Source organism: Gadus chalcogrammus, chromosome 4, assembly GCF_026213295.1.
Source record: "Gadus chalcogrammus isolate NIFS_2021 chromosome 4, NIFS_Gcha_1.0, whole genome shotgun sequence".
Taxonomy (NCBI): domain Eukaryota; kingdom Metazoa; phylum Chordata; class Actinopteri; order Gadiformes; family Gadidae; genus Gadus; species Gadus chalcogrammus.
In genome coordinates, this window is record NC_079415.1 from 18,508,996 (window position 1) to 18,516,323 (window position 7,328).

Genomic DNA, 7,328 nt, shown 5'->3' on the forward strand with positions numbered 1-7,328 from the left:
CACACACTTTATTTAAGACGGTAACAAAATCAGCTTAATTCTGAGATAATATCTTCCAGCCTTGCAACACCAGAATGCTTTTTACATGACCTCTGAATGCATAGGTACGATTTGGGTGCATCCACAATACCACCGCAGCCCTGATTATCCAACCCGGTATCACGCGATTTCGTGCTCATGCGCACGCACGTTAATCTATTTGAAGCGGTTTCCAGAGCACGATATCCGCTTTTTCGTGCCTACACAGACGAAATGTAACCAATGCATTCTGAATGGGAGGGTTCTCAACATTAACGTGCTCCACAAAACTGTAACGAGAGAGATAGAGAAATAGAGCGAGGCAGGGACAGAGAGAGATGGCGAGAGAGAGCTTCAGAAAGGGTGGTTCTCGATAAGTACCGTGCACCCTAGTATGTTTTATGGCAAAACCACAAATGCTATATATATATAATATATTGCCTAATTAATATATTGCCTATATAGGCGCGATATGATATATTAGTCTATATATAATTAGGCTATAAATTATATTATTTAGCGTGAATTATACTATAGCCAATTGTCGAAGATGCCCATAATCTCCGGAGATATCAGCATGGAAATCGCGCATCAGACCCCATGAACCTATAAAGAAGACGTCATCTCAAGCGGAGAGAAGAACGTGTTGCGGTGGCTGGTTTTGTGTCACGCAAGTACGAGCTCTCTGTCTCATGCATTTGTTGTGGAGACACACGCAATTCAAATTCAACCCATGCACCAACTGAACTGTCTCACGAAAATCGTGACACTGTCACGTTAGGTTTAATCTATTGAAACCTGTCAAGGGACACGTAGGCCTATTTTCTAAATTTTGTATTTCCATTGGAAATAGGGCTATTTGTCGTGTCCTAGCACGACTTCCTAACTAAGGTTTCTGTCCCGAGCGTTCTCCCTCCGCCCCTAATTCCCTTAGGAGCTCTGTACAGATCATGTCATTGTTGAAAATTGTCTGTTGATAACGAACAAATGAACAGCTTTTGGCCACCCGTTTCTACTTAAAATTGTCTGTGATAACTAACAATATGACAGCTTTTGGCCACCCGTTTCTACTTTCATCAACATCACCTTGATACTGAGAAATTGTGACAATACACGGATATATTAAATGCAGGTGCGCTGCTCTGTAGGCAAACCGCGAAGAAAAAAGGGTAGCTGGCTTCAATCTGTTCTTTTTAGAATTGTATGTCTTGATGTTTATATTTATCTAGCCATCTATTCTCTTGTTTTTTGGCTATGTGAATGAACATCCGCGTCGATGCCTCGCAAGTCCAGTGTCGCGAGCGGATGTTGCCATGACATCTAGAAATCATACCGTATTTAATGGGTTGTAGTGAGTGTAACATAATTCACAGACAGTATTTTGTTATGTGTTGTTCTATCAATTGTGTTAGGCATGTCGTTTACTGTCTTGGTGGTTCAGGGATCGCTGTCCCTTTAAGGATTACGAGCGTCTCATGACGTCAGAGCCCATGCGGGATTTGTTTACTTGCAGCAACGTTTGGGGGATTTCCTGTTTCTCTCTTACTAGAGAGAAACGTGCAAAATTGTATCGCTCACTTATTGCAATTTCCACAGGGTTAGCAATTAATATTGATGAGTAGGGTTGATTATAAACTCGTGAATAATATTGTTTAGACCACGGTCTGGGGGAATACCTCGTATTCTGATTGGCTGCTGTGCGTGCATTAACTCTACTGAATAGAGCGCCTGCAGACACCTGCTAGTAGTTCCAGTCAGGTTTAGATTTCTGCCCGAGCCCGAGCCCGACGCTGGCCGGGGTCGGGACGATATGTCCCACCACTATACTCGGGCCGGGCCTTTGATCGAGCGTTTTTTATTTTATTTTACCATTGGTTTATTGGCCTAATCTAGGAGAAATCGATGCCATAAACAGAGAAAAGAGAGGCCTTTATTACACGGGTCTTCTCAATGCCGTGGAACGCTCCGTTCACTTGCATGTGGTATAGTCCGGTGACTTGTCTACCCCCAGCGTCTTCCGTTGCTAAGCGGTCAAACCGTCTTTGCGGACAATTATTTCTCGTTGCTGTGCACACTACAATGGCCAAAAGACTTGTATCCCCCCCCCTTCAATAAAAAAGTACTTATAGAGAATTATTATTATTATTTATTATTATTATATTATTATTAGTAATCTCATTCAACTTGAACATGTGTTGTTACAGTATAGTGGGTGGAGGGATGACGTATGTTGGCCAACCCGGAAGTGAGCGTCGCCCTGGGATTCCCTCGACAGAAAAGCTAACGGGTTTTGCATTGGATTTTGGATTATTGCAGAAACATTTGCATCTTTGAAGCACCTCCTCAAAAACTGAAAATAAATAAATAAATAGAAAGTAACCGTGCTCCAAAGAACGAATATAAACCAATGCATTCTGATGGGAGTGTTTCTACAGATTTTTCCATGCTAGCACAGAACGAAATGTAAACCCATGCAATAAAGACTTCATGGTCCATAATAATTTAAATATCATTAAATCTCCTGATGTGTAGGGTGGTATTCTATTTTTTCAACGGGGCTGCATCCAGTCACTTGACCGTTATGGTTGCTATGGTGGTTGCTATCGACCGCCCCTCTATCCTTACATGGCTTTAAAAACCACGCGGCAAAGGAGCTGCCGTCAATTGTGTTGTTTTTGTCGTAAACTAGGGTCCGATTGGTTATAAAATAGGACAGATATTCCAAGTATCATTAAAAGGCAAGCTTGGATGTTTTATTTTCTGCAGTTTAGACTTCTATAACCTATTTTTGAAAGCAAAACACCAAGCTCATTGATTTAACGAGGGTTATTTGAAACAATTTCTCAAATAAATATTTGTGATATATTACTTCTCCTGAGTTTGCTTCCTATTTATGTCGAGTATACACCCCTACTGTCCACAAGCCATCCCCCCCCCCTCCCCATATGGATTTGGAGAATTGTTGCCACGTCCCAGTTGGTGGAGGTATCATAGATATGAAAGAGGGCCATTCAATTATACTATAATGATCCATTAGGAGGCCGAAGCCCTAAAGGAAGTGATGCAATAGGTGACTGAGTCGACAACATTTAAGTAAGCTGTACCTTGAGGCAGGGCTCCAGAGTGCGCCTAATTTGGGCGCACATGCGCCTAGAATTCGGGGTAGTGCGACCAAATATTTTATTTGGGCGCACCGTGCGACGAAAATGTATCTGGTATAATTATTATTTTTTTTTTTTTACAGAGCAGGTCTATTCAGAAATATTGTAAGACCACGGAAGAGTCAGTGAAATGAAAGTATTGATTAGGCAGTGAATGAGTATTGATTAGGTCTTGCGTGTTCCGTTGGAACACGCAAGACCGGTAACAATAGAAACGCCGGGAAACAAACCCGCGAAGCCCAATCCAGGCGCCTGTACTACGAAGCTCGATAGGGTTAGCAAGGTATGTTGAGCTGAAAGCCTGGGTTAGCTGTACCATGAAAGTCCGTCTCTTTAAGCGTCGCTGTATCACCATGGTGACTTACGCTCGCAACCAAAACCTGGTCGGGAGCAGCTTTTCAGCGAGTCTACCCGGAGATCGGCTACTTATATCGGCGTGCGCAGCTTCCTAGCCCCTCCTCCGATAATGGGCGTCAACCATTTGTGGGTGTTCCCATGGACCTCGACGCACTTATCGTACAGCCGTCTCTCCGGAGACGGAGGGTTTTTCTGGACAGAACCGATCCCTTGGCATTGTCTGACGATATTCTTTATGAGAGATACAGATTCGGGCATTTATTTAAGGCATTTATTTAATGGTCAAGATATTATTAATCAATGGCGTAATATCGACGGTGCAACCGGTGCAGCTGCCCGGGTTGCCCCCCCCCCCCCCCCCCCCGTCAACAACTCAGCGCAAGGCAGGCACGGTCCAACCCCCCCTCCCTCAACAACTCAAAACTTGGGTGCACCATAAATACGTGCTGGTGCACCCAAATTAAAAATGTAGGCGCACCAGTGCACCCAAGGAAAAAGTTAGTCTGGAGCCCTGCCTTGAGGTCTCTTATATATCAAAGGGGGTCTCAAAGGACGCATATGCTTCAACCTGTGGCTCCAGTCCTACAGGAATTGAGGAGTTTTGAATTGAGCAAGTGCTCCATCTCGTTGCACCTGCACCCAGCGGCTCGCTTGCAAGATTTTGGCCTGAAGTTCTTCCCAGACCTACACCCTAGCCATCCAACATGCATATCTGTGAATCAGGCCTCTCTTTAATAATGACAAAAAGTTATGAGAGAAATACACATGAACTTTTTGTTATCTCATAAGCGGCGTGGTGCCGGCTCCTTTTGACCTTTTGACCCCAGACTTCTGGGGGAATGGCTGAATCAATTCATTAGTCAATCAGAACTATGTAATTATCTTGCCGGTGGCGGTAAGAGGACGAACAAGGTGTCCTTCAACATCTACGCTTCCAGGCGATTGCAACGGTGCCACACATGAGCATATTCGAACATGTTTAATGGTAGTAATTAGCTGTCGAAATTGGAGGCCTTAATTAATAATGAGCAGCTATTGATTTGCTTCCCGATAGAAATTTGTGACAAATGACATGTTATTTAGCATCTACACGTTGAGCTGAGTCCAATAACACCAAGCATGACACTCTAGCAAATGGTAAGATGTATTTTACATGGTACACCTATGGTCTAGGACATGATCTCGGTGTAGCAAGAGGGCGAGCTTGATCTCATTGGACTCAGCTTAATGTGTGGATGCTAAATAACATGTAATTTGTCAGAAATCTCCATCGGGAAGCAAATCTATAGCTGGTCATTATTGATAAGGCCTCCAAAATCGACAGCTAATTACTACCCCGAAACATATTCAAATATGATCATGTGTGGCACTGTTGCAATCGCCTTGAAACGTAGATGTCAAAGGACACCTTGTTTGCCCCGTTACGCCACCAGGAAGATATTTTCATACTTCTAATGGATTGATTCATATTTTAAGGTTCTCGGAGTGAGACTTTAAGCGGCTGCAGCAGAAGTGTTGAGACGAAAGATGATATCAAGACATTTATAGAATATTCCCATTCACATTATGATTCTTCGTCATAACATCCGACCAAACATCTTTCACATTCACCGAGCGAAGATTATGAAAGTCCAGGCCCCCCCTTCCTGCACTCGGGGTCCGACTGGGGCCAAGTTTCAGGCAGGAAGGGCCCCCCCTTCCTGCCCTCGGGGTCCGACCGGGCCAAGTTTCGGTGCGGGGGTCCCAGTTAGTCCCTAGAATAATGTATTCAAATTTCAGGGCGGTAGGATCTTCCTATCTCAAAAACTGTTTTTCCACCACATTCTGAACCATTAGGTCTTGCAGGCAACACTTCTGAGGGGCTTTGTCCTAATGACAGTCCATTTGGGAAAACTTTTTTTCTCTAAGGGCTAGAACTCCAAATCTCGGATATGTTGTTCTCGGGGCCCCGGGAAATGTGTGTAAACATTTGAGTATCCCTAGCTATCTCGAAAAGGCCGGAAAAGGGGCGTGACCTCCAACAGTACAGTAAATGTACATAAGACAGAGGTTAGTTTCAAGTCCCCATTTTTTTTGTGGGATGGAGGTGTACATTTGTGGCTTAAGGTGTGTAGACACAGCTGGCCTGTGGCCACGTTTTTGAAGTCTGGGGTCAAAAGGTCAAAAGGAGCCGGCACCACGCCGCTTATGAGATAACAAAAAGTTAATGTGTATTTCTCTCATAACTTTTTGTCATTAAAGAGAGGCCTGATTCTCAGATATGCATGTTGGATGGCTAGGGTGTAGGTCTGGGAAGAACTTCAGGCCAAAATCTTACAAGCGAGCTGCTGGGTGCAGGTGCAACGAGATGGAGCACTTGCTGAGTCAATTCCTGTAGGGCTGGAGCCACAGGTTGAAGCATATGCGTCCTTTGAGACCCCCTTTGATATATAAGAGACCTCAAGGTACAGCTTACTTAAATGTTGTCGACTCAGTCACCTATTGCATCACTTCCTTTAGGGCTTCGGCCTCCTAATGGATCATTATAGTATAATTGAATGCCCTCTTTCATATATATGATACCTCCACAACTGGGACGTGGCAACAATTCTCCAAATCCATATGTGGAGGGGGGTGGGATGCTTGTGGACAGTAGGGATGTATACTCGACATAAATAGGAAGCAAACTCAGGAGAATTAATGACATCTCACAAATATTTATTTAATAAATTGTTTCAAATAACCCTGCCTCGTTAAATCAATGAGCTTGGTGTTTTGCTTTCAAAAATAAGTTATAGTAGAAGTCTAAACTGCAGAAAATAAAAACATCCAAGCTGCCTTTTAAGGATACCTTGGAATATCTGTCTATTTTATAACCATCGGACCCTAGTTTACGACAAAAACAACACAATTTAAGGCAGCTCCTTTGCCGCGTGGTTTTTAGAGCCATGTAAGGCTTAGAGGGGGCGGTCGATAGCAACCACCATAGCAACCATAACGGTCAAGTGACTGGATGCAGCCCCGTTGAAAAAATAGAATACCACCCTACACACTCAGGAGATTTAATGATATTTAAATTATTATGACCATGAAGTCTTTATTTGCATGGGTTTACATTTCGTTCTGTGTAGCATGGAAAAATCTGAGAAACACTCCCATTCAGAATGCATTGGTTTACATTTCGTTCTTTGGAGCACGGTTATTTTTATTTATTTATTTATTTTCAGTTTTTGAGGAGGTGCTTCAAAGATGCAAATGTTTCTGCAATAATCCAAAATCCAATGGCAAAACCCGTTGGCTTTTTGTCGAGGGAATCCAGGGCGACGCTCACTTCCGGGTTGGCCAACATACGTCATCCCTCCACCACTCTACTGTAAAAACACATGTTCAAGTTGAATGAGAATAATAATAATAATAATAATAATAATAATTCTGCCATAGTATTTATTTAAGGGGGGAGACGCTGGGGTAGACAAGTCACCGGACTACTAACCATGCAAGTGAACGGAGCGTTCCACGGCATTGAGAAGACCCGTGAAATAAAGGCCTATCATTTTTCTGTTTATGGCATCGATTTCTCCTCAGATTAGGCCAATAAACCAATGGTAAAATAAAAATAAAAACGCTCGATCAAAGGCCCGGCCCGAGTATAGTGGTGGGAAATATCGTCCCGACCCGGCCCGCGTCGGGCTCGGGCTCGGGCAGAGAATCTAAACACTGACTGGAACTACTTAGCAGGTGTCTGCAGGGCTATATCAGGAGTTAATGCACGCACTGCAGCCAATCAGAATATGAGTATTCCCCCAGACCGTG